At 35.1% G+C, this 15,862-nt stretch overlaps 1 pseudogene; it reads right to left on the reverse strand.

The window, feature by feature from the left end:
* Positions 1-4,591: 4,591 nt before the first annotated feature.
* On the reverse strand, positions 4,592-4,664 carry LOC118518893 (U4 spliceosomal RNA; annotated as a pseudogene).
* Positions 4,665-15,862: the final 11,198 nt, after the last annotated feature.

A 15,862-nucleotide genomic window follows, 5' to 3' on the forward strand; every position in this document is an offset into this window, starting at 1 on the left:
TCATCCTAAGAAGAAGAGTACAGTACAATAAGATATTTTGAGAGAGACCCCACATTCACATACTTTTATTATAGTATATGATTAATATTTATCCTATTTTGTTATTAGTTATTATTGTTAATTTCTTACTGTGCCTAATTTATGAATTAAACTTTATCATAAGTATGTATGTAGAGGAAAAAACAGTATATAGTTAAGTGCTATCCATTGTTTCAGGCATCCACTGGGGGTCTTGGAACATATCCCTATGGATAAGGGAACTACTGTAACAGCCAGTTCCCAACTAACAATGGTTCAGCTTAACGTTTTTTTGACTTTACGATGGTGTGAAAGTGATACACATTTAGTAGAAACTATACTGAGTTTTGAATTTTTATCTTTTCCTAGTCTAGGGATATACAGTACAATACTCTCTCCTGATACTAGGCAGCTACAGTGAGCTGCAGGTCCCAGTCAACCACATAATCATGCGGGTCAACAACCAATATACTTACAACCATACTGTACCCATATGACAATTCTGTTTTTCACTTTCAGCACAGTATTCAATAAATTACATGAGATATTCAACACTTTATAAAATAGGCTTTGTGTTAGATGATTTAGCCTAACTGTAGGCTAATGTACATGTCCTGAGCACATTTAAGGAAGGCTCGGCTGAACCATGATGTTTAGTAGGTTAGGTGTATTAAACACAGTTTTGACCTACAATATTTTCTACTTATGATGGGTTTATTGGGATGTAAATCCATTGTAAATTGAGGAAAATCTGTATAAGTGGGATAATGCAGTGTTGTTTTTTTTTTTTTTCTGTCTGGCTTATTTCACTTAGCATAATATCTTTTTCACGTTCATCCATATTGCAAATGGTAAATATATACAATGAAATATTCTTCAACTTTAAAAAATAAAATGAATTTTCTTAATTTCAGGTATAACACGTTATAAAGGTAGTTTTAAATGAGTGCTAATAAACAAATAATAAGACAATGAAAAGAAAATCACCAAGCTTATATAGGGTAAGGTGAACATAAACATCTCTTAACCTATATGATTAAATTTTGGAACTCAGCAACAGAAAGATGTCAATGGGAATATCAGGGATGCATCCTTGGTTTTATGACCTGAGCTTTAAAAACTTAACAATTTTGTGATCAGAACACTTTCATTTATAAACCCTTTAGATTCAGAAGTGAGGAAAATATTTTGGTCTCTGAAATCAACTAAAAGCCTATAATCTGTAACTACGTTATAACACCATCTGGAATACAGAATTTAGAGTCAGGGTTGAGTGTTGAAGTATCTGCTAATCTGGACACTACATCATCACTGGAACTTCTGCGGCTCCTTGTTCCTCTTTACCCTACAGAGTAGAGAGCTTGGTTTGAGAAATGGTGTCACTGATGCGGATTTTTTATACCCGGCCCTGTTAAACTTGAAAAGCCCACCTGAGACCTGCTCCTGAGTAGTGACTCTGTCACCATGGCTATGTGAATGACAAGGATAATAGAAAGACACTGAGAAAGCAGATGTTATTACACTGTCCTTGCTGCGTGACTTGGAAGCAGGGAAGAAAACAACCGAATAGTAGTCTCTGCTGAGCAGCTGGGGTTGATCTTGATTATGCCCAAGAATCATCTCTTTGCTGCAGTATAACTGTGACAGAACAAGTCCAAGCAGAATGCTTCCCAGTCAGTTCTGCTTTAGAGGGTTCAGTGGGCTGTGGTCCGGAGTTCTGTTTCCTATTTCTTATTGAACCCCAAATGTAGACTTGTAAAGTTTACATAAGAACCTTTTAACCATATGCCATCTCCTTCTTTCCTTGCTTCCTCCCTTCTTCCCTTTTTTTTTTCTTTCTTTCCTTTATTCTACATTCAAATCATGAATGACTGCTATGGATTAGACACTGTAGAAACACTAGGGATTCAGAGGTTAATAAAATAAACAAAGCCTCTGCCCCCTTGGAGCTAGTGAGAGGAAATAAAGCATATAACAAACAAATAAATATAATATAGTGATATGCACTAAGGAGAAAAATAAAGGAGATGAGGTAATAGAAAATGTTATTTTAGATGAGGTTGTTGTATGGGCTTCCTAGAGCTGTTATAACAAATTACCACAAATGTGGTGGCTTAAAATTACATAAATGTATTTTTTCCACAGCTCCAGAGGTCAGAAATCTTGAATCAAACTATTGTCAGGGCTGTGCTCCTTACAAAAGCTTTAGGGGAGAATCTTTCCTTGCTTCTTAGTTTCTGGTTACTCCACATGTTCCATGCTGTTTTTGCATAACTCTAGTCTCTGTCTCCATCTTCCTATGGCCTTCTCCTTGTCCTGCTATATTCTCCCCTTCTATCTCTTATAAGGACGCTTGTCACTGGGCTCACTTGGGTAATCCAGAATGATCTCATCTCCAAATCCTTATCTTAACTACATCTACAAAGACACTTTTTCCAAACAAGTTCCCATTCAAAGTTTCTAGGGATTAACATGCTGACATATCTTTTAGTGGTGCCAACATTCAACCCACGTTAGTCGTCAAGAAAGGCCCATCTGATAAGTTGGTCAGGAAGGGCTTTCAGAAGAGACGAAGATAAAGTGAAGAAATGAGCCAAAATGAAAATATTATGAAACAGAAAATATATAAATCTCACTGTTCATTCAAGAAGGAATTTATATCTTCACAAACGTTTGAAAACATCTTTGAAATACTCTAAAAGGAGTTCTACACTCTCTTTTCACTCTCACTTTGTAAGCATAAGAGATTACTGTTCAACATTCATCTACAAATACTTTTATGCTAGTTCCTGGAATTTCTCTTGGGTTACCACCACTGTATTAATTCCAATGATATATCAGGGACCTGTCTGAAGTGTTAACAGTTCCAGCTACAGGGGCCAGGAGTAAATGAAAGTACTGGAAGCTTCTTAAATTTTAATCACAGATTCTCACTGTGATAGTCACAGTTTTATGCACAGTTTTCTACCACAATAGGACTTCCCTCAAGCTACCTCCAATTCTATGCTTAAAATTTTCTTTTTGCATATTAATAACATTATCATTCTTCAAAAAATGCATGTTTTCCTGGTAAATCCATAAATGATGTAAATTTAATGTGGAGATACCAACTGAGAAAAATTAAGAAAAGGTGGAAATGTTCAGGGGGTTAGGAGGGATGAGAACAAGATGAATGAGTAAAAGGACTGATTACTTTCCAAAATAAAATTAACTTTAAAATGTGGCTAAGAACTGACCACAGAAACTAGTGGATTTTAAATTCTGGTGGAAAGTGTCTTGCTAAATACAGGGAGAAACATATATCTTTTTTTTCTATAAAAAGGGATTCTCATTTCTGCTTTCTAACAATAATTTGTCATGCTGGAAGCAGAACAATTTCATTACATGGCAGAAAACAACATGAAGCAGATCTGTTTTGGATTCTTCAAGAAAGTTTTTTTATTCATTGAAATAGTATTTTACCTCTGACCCAGCTGTAAGGCATGATATAAGGAGGTTAGTTAACTGTTGTCCTTCCCTCTTCACAGATTCTGCAAATCAACGTCCCATGTACCTATTGCTCCAGGTGGCCCAAATGCAATAAACAGTATTCCCAAAGTGAACAGGAGCATAGGTTTTCTCCCCTTAATTATGGTATTTTAGGTACCTGATAACACAAAAGGTTAAAGATAGAAGGCACCTTGTACAATGTGTATTGAAGAAAAACAAGCTCTGTATTCAAAAGTCAGAAGCCTTGACTCTTAAATGTTCCTGAAACTCAATTTCCTCAACTGAAATGTGGCACATAACTATCTTCAGATGTGTACTAATATTTTTTCCTCTTAATAATATAAATATTAAGAATAAAGATAAACATTCTCAATGCATTTTATTTATTTTTTTAAGATTTTATCTGTTTGACAGAGAGAGAGAGACAGTGAGAGAGGGAACACAAGCAGGGGGGAAGTGGGAGAGGGAGAAGCAGGCTTCCCGAGGAGCAGGGAGCCCAATGCAGGGCTTGATCCCAGAACCCTGGGATCATGACCTGAGCCGAAGGCAGACGCTTAACGACTGAGCCACCCAGGTGCCTCATTTTCAATGCATTTTAGTGCTGAGAGCTCACTAAATGTTGAAAGCCTCTCAACCTTTCCATTTCTCCTTCATTATATCTTTCTTTCTCAATGATTCCTGGATACCCCATTCATAACCCATGCTCATTTTTATTTTTTCCAACTAAGTTAATGTCCTTAATATTGATTAGAATCTGTGATTGCTAAAGTCAACTAGGTGAATTGTGGATATAATGGTTAGCATTAAGGATGGAGTACTATAGGTCTTTAATGCAGTTTCATTAGCCAAAAGTATCCTGGAGAAGAAGAGCAAAGGACCAGGCACCTTGGAAGACTTATAAAGAATCAAATAAATACACTACAGTATTAATAACTATAGTCAACATGCTATACATTAGATCCCCAGAACTTACTCATCTCAAAACTGGTATCCTTTGACCAATATCTCCCTATTCCTCCCAACCCTCAGCCAATGGCAACCACAGTTCTATTCTTCTCTGTTTCTACTACTCTACTCTGCATTCCATTTTTTTCAATTAGCAATAATCGCGCCTCGGATAAACCTCATTGGCTACGATACTGCCACTGTGCAAAGCTTGCATTCCATTTTTTTTTTTTAGATTCCACATATAAGTAATACTATACAATATTTGTCTTTCTCTGTCTGACTTATCTCATTTAGCATATGCCCTCAAGTTTCATCCATGTTGCCCCAAATGGCTGGATTTCCTTTTTTGTGGATGAATAATATTCCATTATATATATGCACAAACATTTATACACATTATATATATATATACACACAATTATATGATTACATATACACATAATCACATTTTCTTTATCCACTGACAAACACTCAGGTTGTTTCTATGTCTTGGCTGTCGTAAATAATGCTACAATGAACATGGGAGTGCAGTTATCTCTTTAATATAGTGATTTCATTTCCCATAAATGGGATTGCTAGATCATATGATAGTTCTAGTTTTAATTTTTTGAGAAAGCTCCACACTGTTTTCCATAATTCTAAATTCCAAAACAATTCCACAAATTGTTACCAGTTTACATTTCCACCTTTTCTCTACATCCTTTGCCAGCACATGTTACCTCTTATCTTTTTGATAATAACCACTGTAACAGGTGTGAAGTGGTATCTCATTATGGTTTTGACTTGAATTTCCCTGATGATGAGTGATATTGAGCACCTTTTCATGTACCTGTTGGCCATTAAAATGTCTTCTATGGAAAAAAATATATATATCAAATATATATATATTGCTATTGAGTTGTATGAGTTCCTTATATATTTTGGATATTAAGCCTTTATCAGATACAGGGTTTCCAAATATTTTCTCACATTCTGCTGATAGCCCTTTCATTTTGTTGATTATTTCTTTTGCTGCCCAGAAGCTGTTTAGTTTGATTTAATTCCACTTATTTATTTTTGTTGTTGTGGCCTGTCCTTTTGGTGTCATATTCAAAAAAATCATTGCCAAGATGAATGTCAAGGAAATTTTTCCCTTATTCTAGGAGTTTTATGGGTTTTTTCAATCTTTTATTTCAGTTTTAATCCATTTCAAGTTAATTTTAGTGATCCAATTTCATTATTTTGCCTCTGAATACCTGGCCTTCCCAACATCATTTATTGAAGGGACTATCTTTTCCCCATTTTGTATTCTTGGCATCTTGTCAAATATTATTTGATCATGTATGTGTGGGGTATTCTTTTAGATTCTTAACTCTGTTCCATTGATTTAGGTGTCTATTTTTATGCTAATACTATACTGCTTTGATTACTATAGGTTTGTAATAGTTTGAAATCAGGAGTGTGTGATGACTCCAGCTTTGCTCTTTCTCAAAAAAGCTTTGGCTCTTCAGAATTTTTTTGTGGTCCCATACAAATTTTAGATAGTTTTTTCTATTTCTGCGAAAAATGCCATTGGAATTTGATAGGGATTGCATTAAGTCTATTAATTGCTCTAAGAAGTATGGACATTTTAATGATATTAATTCTTCTGATCCATGAACATGGCATACCTTTCTATTTATTTGTGTTTTCTTTGATTTCTTTCATCAGTGTCTTAAAGTTTTCAGTGTATTATATGTTGTATACCTGAAAAATGCTAGGAGAGCAGATCTTAAATGTTTCCACGACATACACAAAAGATATCTAATTGAGGTGATAGGTATGTTAACTAAGTTTACTGTGGTAATCATTTCATAATATATATATCAAATCATCATGTTGTACACTTAAATTTATGCAATTTTATTTGTCAGTAATACCTCAATAAAGCTGGAAGAGTCAAATACACAATCACTGGCAAATTACTTTAGCCATTGAATTCAAAGGAGCAGATGTAAAATAAAAGCTGTGAGACTATTTTAAAACAAAAATGGGCAAGAAGACAGAAACAAAGAAAATCGCCTGAAACAGTATCATCCTCAAGGCAGCCCTGGGCTGGCACTCCCATCTTGGTGGGAATTCTGGCTGAGGTTCTCAACTTACTTATAAACAAATAAACAAACAAACAAAAAAATTCATTCCAGATAGCTGCTTCTCTTGTTTTGGATTTACCCTAAATCAACTGATCTCTCACTTAGTGGCTCTTGGTCAGACATCAAATACTCTTCTATTAAAAGCCCTGATAAAGGGGCGCCTGGGTAGCTCAGTCATTAAGCGTCTGCCTTCAGCTCAGGTCATGATCCCAGGGTCCTAGGATCGAGCCCCGCATTGAGCCCCGCATTGAGCCCCACATTGAGCCCCACATTGAGCCCCACATCGGGCTCCTTGCTCAGCGGGAAGCCTGCTTCTCCATCTGCCGCTCCCCCTGCTTGTGTTCCCTCTCTTGCTGTGTCTCTCTCTGTCAAATAAATAAATAAAATCTTTAAAAAAAAAAAAATTAAAAAAAAAGCCCTGATAAACATTTTAAGAAGGAATCTAGGAAGAAAGTGGTAAAGAGCCTACAATTGCCTATAAAAATAATAATTTTTGATCAGCAGAAGATTGTCAATAAAGATCGTATTTATTTAGTCCATTGCAAAATCATTTGGACTGAATTAGGCTTAAAATTACAGGCCCTTGTCTTTTCTTTTTCAAGTATTTCTTTAAGAAATAATTTTAAGTATTTATTACTACATTTAATATAAAAATATTATTGAAACTTCCTACTAAAAAAGGGCTTTATGACACATATCTTACTGTCACCTCAGTTTCTGTGCCTATTTACAAAATGTGGAGATATAAGAAAAGTTTGTGGTGGAAGCCAGATGAGAGTCATCCAAATGGCAGTGACTTTCAGAAATTTTTTATTCTTGACACAAACAGATTACAGAAGATCCGTCATGGCTGAAATGTAATTAATCATCTTGAAAAGAAGTGTGACTTTAAAAAAAGTAAATGGAAGAAATCTTGACCATGTGAACTGATCTTCACCCCAACTTCACCCAATGTAATCCCAAGAGTTTCAGGGGATGTAAGGCTAGAAGCAAGAACTAAAATCATACTTTTATTTTCAAATATTAGGGACTAAAAAGTAATGGAGCATCAGCAAAACTTTGAAAAGAATTTGTGACCCCAGAATTCCATACCTAGCCAAGTTATCATTTATGTGTGAAGACAGCCAAATGAAATTTTCAGATATTCAAGTCTCTAACATAAATAACTGACCTATCCTCTCTGAAAAACGAGGCACCCTCTGAAGTACTCCAGCTAACTGAGAAACCAATAAAAATAAACAAGAATAGGAAAGTTATGTTATAATAGGCCAAGTCTTGAGGGATGAACATTTAAACATAAAATAGGTGCAGGCTTTAAATGAGAAAATAAAAAGTATTATTTTCCTCAAGTTACATATAAAGAAATTAATAAAGTTCATAGTGTTCTGATTTGCCAAAAATATATACCATTTGAATAAAAATAGAATATAAAAAAGTAGAATTCATGGCAAACACAGTAGAAAAAGAGTAACAGAATTTACTGATATTAGGTACAAACCATAATGAACTTTGAAATCATCTGAGTATATTTAAAGAAAATGTGGTATGAGTACAAAGAATCATTGATAGGAATACTTGGAAAATATGTGTGATTTAAATGAAAATGCTCACATTCCATGAAAGAACCATCCTTGTGGAAATATTATTTCCCCCAATAATCTTTATCTATAATACAAAAATGTTAGAATATACAAAGTAAGAACTAAGGTAAGAGAAAATGATAAAAGCACAAGAAGAAATTTGGTGCTGTTCGTGACGTGGCTGGGAATAAATGCTGTTTTTCTCTGAGAAGTGACTGTAAAACAATGCTGACCTGGGTGCCATCCTAAGTATCTTAACTCCATGGCAACCAACCTGAGGGCAGAACTGAAAGACCTAAAAGGGTGGTGTGGGAGCAGAGGGAGGGTGGATGGGAGTTCTCAAAAAAAAATAAATAAATAAAAATAAGGAACAGCCTCTATCCCATAAGCCCAAAAGACAGATCATTATTATTTAAGGCAGTTTGGGTTTTTATGTGAAACGTACTATCAGATACACCACTTTTTCTGAGAAGAGTTATCATTTTTAACATGATCTGCAAGTTTTATAAGATCGGCTTCATGCTAATTCTTCTAGGTCACCTCACCCTACTTGGAAGTTGCCCCTGCCTTCTTTCAGATATTCACAAGTATCTCACCCCTTTCTACTTATTTATTTGAGAAAGAGAGAGAGAACACATGCACGCACGAGCAAGGGGGAGGGGCAGGGAGAGAGAGGGAGAAGCAGATTCCCCACTGAGCAGGGAGCCCAACACAGGGCTCGATCCCTGGACCCTGGGATCATGACCTGAGCAGAAGGCCGACACTTAACCGACTGAGCCACCCGGGCGCCTCTACCATACAACGTTTGGTCATAGTGTTCCCTCTGCATAAAACTGCGTCTCATCCTGCTGACCTCCTACTACCCCAGCTAGACCTCTTTAGCCAACCCCATTCAAAAATAAATGCCATCACTTTCCAAATGAAGATTTCTTTCACCCCCGGAGGAGACCAGGTATCATCCCTCACTTATATACTCCTTATAACCTTGTACTTAGGATACCTTTATGGGTATCATTACTTTCCTTACCTTTATAGGATTCATTACTTTCAAAATCTCCTTCTCATCAAATTATACATAGGGACCATACATACATTGGATGTAATTTAATCTTTAGAGCCTAGAATAGTGTTGGTACTTACTAGTTACTCTGTAAATATTTGTTGGATGAATAAAGAACAAATAAAAATGAGGCTACAGAGGATATGTCTAATGTAATCACTAATGTCAAGTAAATAGGTTCAATTTAAACCTTACAGAAAGAAAAAAATGCATTTGTTCCCCCAGTGATCATGTAATATTTTAAAGTTTTATCAAATTAAAGCCAAGGAGAAAGCCTCAATAGATTCTGAAAAGCAGGAATGACACAGTCCACATTTCCCCAGCACATGGTAACAAAGTTTTATCACAGATTTCTTGGAATTTCTTCAATGAAGTAGTGACTGGGAAGGATTTAAATAATATGATTATACTTGGATATCTTTCAAATGCCACAGAAAATATCAGTAAATATTTCTCTGTGGAAAACTGTTATTCTATATTCTCTGACCATAGAGTAACACAACTAAGAAAAAGTTAGTTGAAAAATAAGAATAAATATATAAACATTTACAAAAGAAAAAAAAGACATGGTAAGACAATATAACTTCCAGAAGATAGATACTTTGGAAAATATTTTCATGATTTGAGGTGGTAGTGATTTTTAAATAAGATACAGAAACCACTGATCATAAATGGACAGACTGATAAATCAGACTATATTAAGGACTTTGATTCATCATAAGACATAACTAGAAGAATAAAAGGACAAGCCACAGAGAGAGAAAAGGTATTTTCAGCATATATAATTGACAAGAGTTTATACCTAGAAAATATTGAGGACTCCTACAAATAAATTAGAGAAAGACCCAAGCTTTTTACAAAAGAACATATACAAACAGCTAATAAACATAAGAACAAAAAAAACTTGGTCTCCAGGGTAATGCAAATTAATACCACAATGAGGTAGCCCTGAATGCCCTCCAAAATGGCTAAAAATAAGAAAACTAGTAACACTAACTTTTAGTAAGGATGTGGAGAAATTAGAGCTCTTATACACTGTTGGTAGAAGTGAAATTTGGCACAGTAGTTGTAAAAATGAATCAACATTATGGAGTTCAACATATGGATATCTTGTGGCCACACAATTTCACTGCTATGTAAATCCTCATCAGAACTGCAGCAAATGTGCAAAAACACATGAATAAGAATGCTTAAGGGCGCCTGGGTGGCTCAGTTAGTTAAGCATCCCAGCTCTTGATTTTGGCTAAGGTCATGATCTCAGGATTGCAAGGTTGTGAGACTGAGTCCCACATCAGGCTCCGTATTAGGTGTGGAGTATGCTTAGGATTCTCCTCTCTTTCCCTTTCCCTCTGCCCCTCCCCTCCCCCACTCTCTCTCGCTCTAAAAACAACAACAACAACAATGTTCATAGTCATTACACATAGGCTATGTGTAACAGCCTAAATTAGAAACAACTCAGATGTCTGTCAACAGGATATATAAACTGTGGTACAGTCATACAATTTAAAACTATGTAGCAATGAAATACTGTTATCTGAAACAATGCAAATGAATCCCATCATTATGACATTGAGCAAAAGATCACACACACACTATAGATCGTATGATTCTACTTAATAGAAACACATGTGTGTTCATTCTGTTATATCATTTATACATACACTTACGAATTTCATTATTCTGGGTACGTGCTATATTTCAAATAAAAAAGTTACTCACAAGAAACATACATGCTTTTGCACATACATACCATATGCAGATATAGAACTCCTTGGAATTCATGGTAGAGGTTGCAAACCTTTTAAAAATTATGAACAAAGAAAACATTAAATAACAAAACCTACTGGATAATGCTAAAACTGTCTTTAGAAGAGAATTTATATTCTACTAAATAAGGTATTTTAAAAAGTAAACTTGGCATTAAATTCACACTTAAAAACATGAGAAATTTAAAAATTTTAAATAATTGATAAGATGTCTAAAACCTGGTTCTATCAAAAGACTATTAAAATAGATAAAACTTAAGAAAATCAGAGAAAGGATATAGGGAGGAAAGAAAGAATTTGAGAAAGGTGATATTAAAAATAAGTCATATTTATAGAAAACAGAAAATTAATGTTTAGTAAAATACAATGTGTAACTAATGGAATTGAAAATATTCTAATTGATTTCTTTTTTTTTTTATTATTTATTCATTTGAGACACAGAGATACAGAGAGAGAGAGAGGGAGAGAGCATGAGCAGGGAGAGAGGCAGAGGGAGAGCGAGAAGCAGGCTCCCCGCTGAGCAGGGAGCCTGATGCGGGGCTCAATCCCAGGACGCTGGGATCATGACCTCAGCCGAAGGCAGATGCTTAACCATCTGTGCCACCCAGGCGCCCCTCTAATTGATTTCTTAATATTATCTCTGGTATGTTGCATTTCTAATATAAATTTTACTTTTTCCATATGTTCTTTATAAATTATTTTCTCCAGATTTGGATATCAAATATTGAATATGAACATTTGCTTCTATATTCAGAATTGTATGTATTATACAATGTGTTCTGTGTTGTGTGATTGTTAGGTTTTGATTTTAGGAATATGCTGGATATTTAAAAAATAGTGGGAAATTTTATTTGGATTAATAGAGATTCTAAATTAAATAAGACAATTTACACGTAAGTAGAGATTTAAAATTAAAGGTTCAAATTAAATAATAGCTTCTACTTGAATAGAATTCTAAGAAATACTTAGTAAATGCATATTAAAATAACTCAAAAAATACATACAAGTACAGTCACACAAAAATATCACTAACATTTCTTCCAAAAAAACAAAACCATTTTCATCATTAGGTGATTATTTTTCTAGATGTTTCTTTTTGCAGATATATAGTGTAGCTGTACGAATAGAGACAGAAATTAACTAAACAATACAGGGAAATTTCTGTGTCTTGGCACAGACATATTTGTACCATAGGAAAAACGTGGTTTCATACATTTTCATAAAGTACTTCAGATTTCCTGTTGCTTAAATTGCAAAAAGTAAAACAAGGCAAAGTTAAATTAAAAAAGAACTGCTGAAATTTATATATATTTCTGCTGAAATACATATATATATATGTATTTATAAATATATATATATTTTTAGTTACAAGAGATAATACTACTAAAATATTCATATAAAATTACAAAAAGAATATAAAACTAAAACATATGAATCATGGTTTTAGCTGCTCAACTTCACATTTTAAAATTACTGTATTATAACTTAATGAAAAAATTAAGAAATTAGCATTCTTACAGTCTTCGTACCATTTTTGCCATCTACAGGTTTTGACTTTTCCTCATTATTTTTGTTTTTTAAGGTTTGTACCATTTTACATTCCACTCTGTAATCATACTTACCACAGATATTAAGGCAATTCTATATTCAGTTGTACCTAATTATACCCAGTTATACCCAGTCCTTTTATCCAGCTCCTCTATTTTTCAAATTATCCTGTTTTGACTCAGTATCTGTATTTTGTTGTTAGTATTTTTAAGAAGGCTTACAACTATTATGCTCTTTTATATACTACATGCTAAAGAATTCCCATACACATGAAGAGTAACCCCTTACATTTCTCTATTTGAACATTACAGGGATGGCTCCACTGTCTTTTGTTATTAATCTTTGACCTCAGCATCTCAGTTCATATTCCCTTGCTGGGTTTGGTTGATGACTGGTTTTATTAAGATGGACACTTTATCCCCTGAATTTAATTTGCTTCTGTTTTTATTAAACTTAAAAAAAGTTACTTGGATCATATGACCTCACTGATATGAGGAATTCTTAATCTCAGGAAACAAACTGAAGGTTGCTGGAGTGGTGGGGGGTGGGAGGGATGGGGAGGCTGGGTGATAGACATTGGGGAGGGTATGTGCTATGGTGAGCGCTGTGAATTGTGTAAGACTGTTGAATCACAGATCTGTACCTCTGAAACAAATAATGCAATATATGTTAAGAAAAAAAAAAAAGAAAAAGATAGCAGGAGGGGAAGAATGAAGGGGGGGAAATCGGAGGGGGAGACAAACCATGAGTGACGATGGACTCTGAAAAACAAACTGAGGGTTCTAGAGGGAAGGGGGGTGGGGGGATGGGTTAGCCTGGTGATGGGTATTAAAGAGGGCACGTTCTGCATGGAGCACTGGGTGTTATGCACAAATGATGAATCATGGAACACTACATCAAAAACTAATGATGTAATGTATGGTGATTAACATAAAAATAAAAAAAATTTTTAAAAAGTAACTTGGTTGGCATAATATTTTGACCACATTTTCTTTCCATCAGCACTCAGTACATACTGCTCCACCTACATCTGGCTTAGAAGTTGCTCTGGAGATGCCTATGCTTGGGAGATGTCTGTGTACTAATCATTCTCACTGGGTAATGACTTAATTTTCTGCCTTGATGCCTGATTTTCTTCTTCTTTTCCTCTCTGGATTTTAATAATTTAACTGGGTATTTATCAGTGCAAACTGGTCTGTATCAAGTTTCTTGTAACTTAATGCCCTATTGATGTGACTCTAGTTTTTTTGTTTTGTTGCTACTATATATTGGTATTTTTTAGGTGCCACTTGTTGGGTTCCTGATTTAGGAAAACCTATTTTTTTTTTGTTGTTGTTGGATCATGTCTATTGATGTAATCTCTAATATTTTTTATAGTAATTTCATGTCTATTATTATAATCTCACTGTGGCTAAGACAAGCATTCTTTCTATGTGAGTAATTCAATATTCAGTCTTAAACTGATAGAGTAGGCAGTTGGTTAGACATGAGCTAGAGGCAAGGATGGTGGTTAAGAGGTTACACATTAGAAGCCCGGGGGCACAACATCACACATTACAAGACTAGGAGCACAACATCCTGACTTTGTGGCTTCCAAGTCTCCTCAACATTCTGCCTGGTGGCTTGCAAGACCCTGGGGCTAAGAGACCAAGAGCCACAGGTGTAGAACGGACACTCTCCTCTTCCACCTCTGCCCCAGGGTAACCCCAAGACTCATTATAATGCATTTGCATTGCTGTGTAGCCCAAGTCCACCACCCCACTGCTATGGGAGAAGGCTGCCCTGATGGTTCTAGTACAAACTTTGTAGGGTCGAAAACTCCCCTTGCCAATCTGTGGGATGACTCCCCCAAATGACTGGAAGCAGCCTCCATTAGAGACCACCCTGTCCATGACCCAAGACTCCACTCAGATAAAAGGAAAGGACCCCTGTAGCCTGAGGGCAGCTGCCACCTCTGGGTCTGCTCTCCCACCTTGCGACTATGCTGTCCTCAATAAGTTACTTTGCTACTTTCCTTCTGGCTGTCTTATTTGAGTGCAGATCCTCACGTAAATCTTTTGGGGGGTAGTTCAAGAAACAAGACCTTCATTCACAGGACAAAGACTCTCCCACCAGTAAAAAAGCTAGGTCAGATCTGTTTTCCGGTGATTTGAAAACATTTATGGGTTCCAAGACGGTGTTCAATATTCAATTTAATTCTGTATCTTTGTAATATTCCTTCTCACTTCATACTGTTGATTTATGATCTTTTAGTTTCTTTTTACAAAATTATTCAGGTTTTTATCAATTTCTTCAAAAGAATGAAATGCTTGCAGGGGTGTATCTTCTTTCCTTTGGGTTATAATAAATTCCAAATGCACTGTTTATCACATTATTTTGCTATTTCCTTCTTTCCTTTTCTTCATTTTCTTAACCACCTTTTTTGGTATAATTTCTTAATCTTAAATTACTGTGTTTATCTTTTTCTCTGTAAAAGATATGCTAAAATCTTAAATTTCTGTGTTTATTTCTTTTCTCTGTAAGAGGTGTGCTAAAAGTCCATCTGTTTTATTGGTTTGATCAAAGTACTCGATCTCGGGTCTACTCATCTTTTCATTTCTCACTCCTACTCCCACCCATGGCCATCTCTCTCTTCTATTTGATCTTGTACAGTTTTTAAAATTTTGCACTTCTCTATTTTCTTCATATTGCCTATTTTCCCCTCCTTCCTTTCCATGAAAAGTTTCCTGGTCTTAATGGAAGTGAAATAAATACTTAAAGAGACATCTGTGCTCCTATGTTCACTGCAGCATTATTCACAACAGCCAATGAAAACAATGAAAACAACCTACATGTCACCTGACAGATGAATGGATAAATAAATTTCCTTAATGGAATATTATTAAGGTTTAAAAAGAAGGAGATCCTGCTATGTGCAACAACATGAATGAACCTGGAGGATATCACGTTAAGTAAAAAAAGCCAGACACAAAGAAAAATACTGTACAATCTCAATTATATGTGGAATCTAAAAAAGTTGATTCATAGAAGCAGAGTAAAACAGTGGTTACTAGGGGTGGAGAGCTGTTGGTCAAAGTATATAAAATTACAGTTACATAGGATGAGTAAGTTCTAGGAATTTAATGTACAACATGAAGACTACAGTTAAAATTGTATTACATACTAGAAATTTACTAAGAAAGTAGATTTCAGGTGTTCTTACCACACACACACACACACACACACACACACACACACACACAATGGTAACTATGTAACTATGTAAGGAGTCTTAAGTCATTGCATTAATCCCAATGTTGGTAATTATTATGGCTACGCTTACAACTCTAAAATCTGTATTAA

Source organism: Halichoerus grypus, chromosome 10 (genome assembly GCF_964656455.1).
Source record: "Halichoerus grypus chromosome 10, mHalGry1.hap1.1, whole genome shotgun sequence".
In the NCBI taxonomy this organism is placed as follows: Eukaryota; Metazoa; Chordata; class Mammalia; order Carnivora; family Phocidae; genus Halichoerus; species Halichoerus grypus.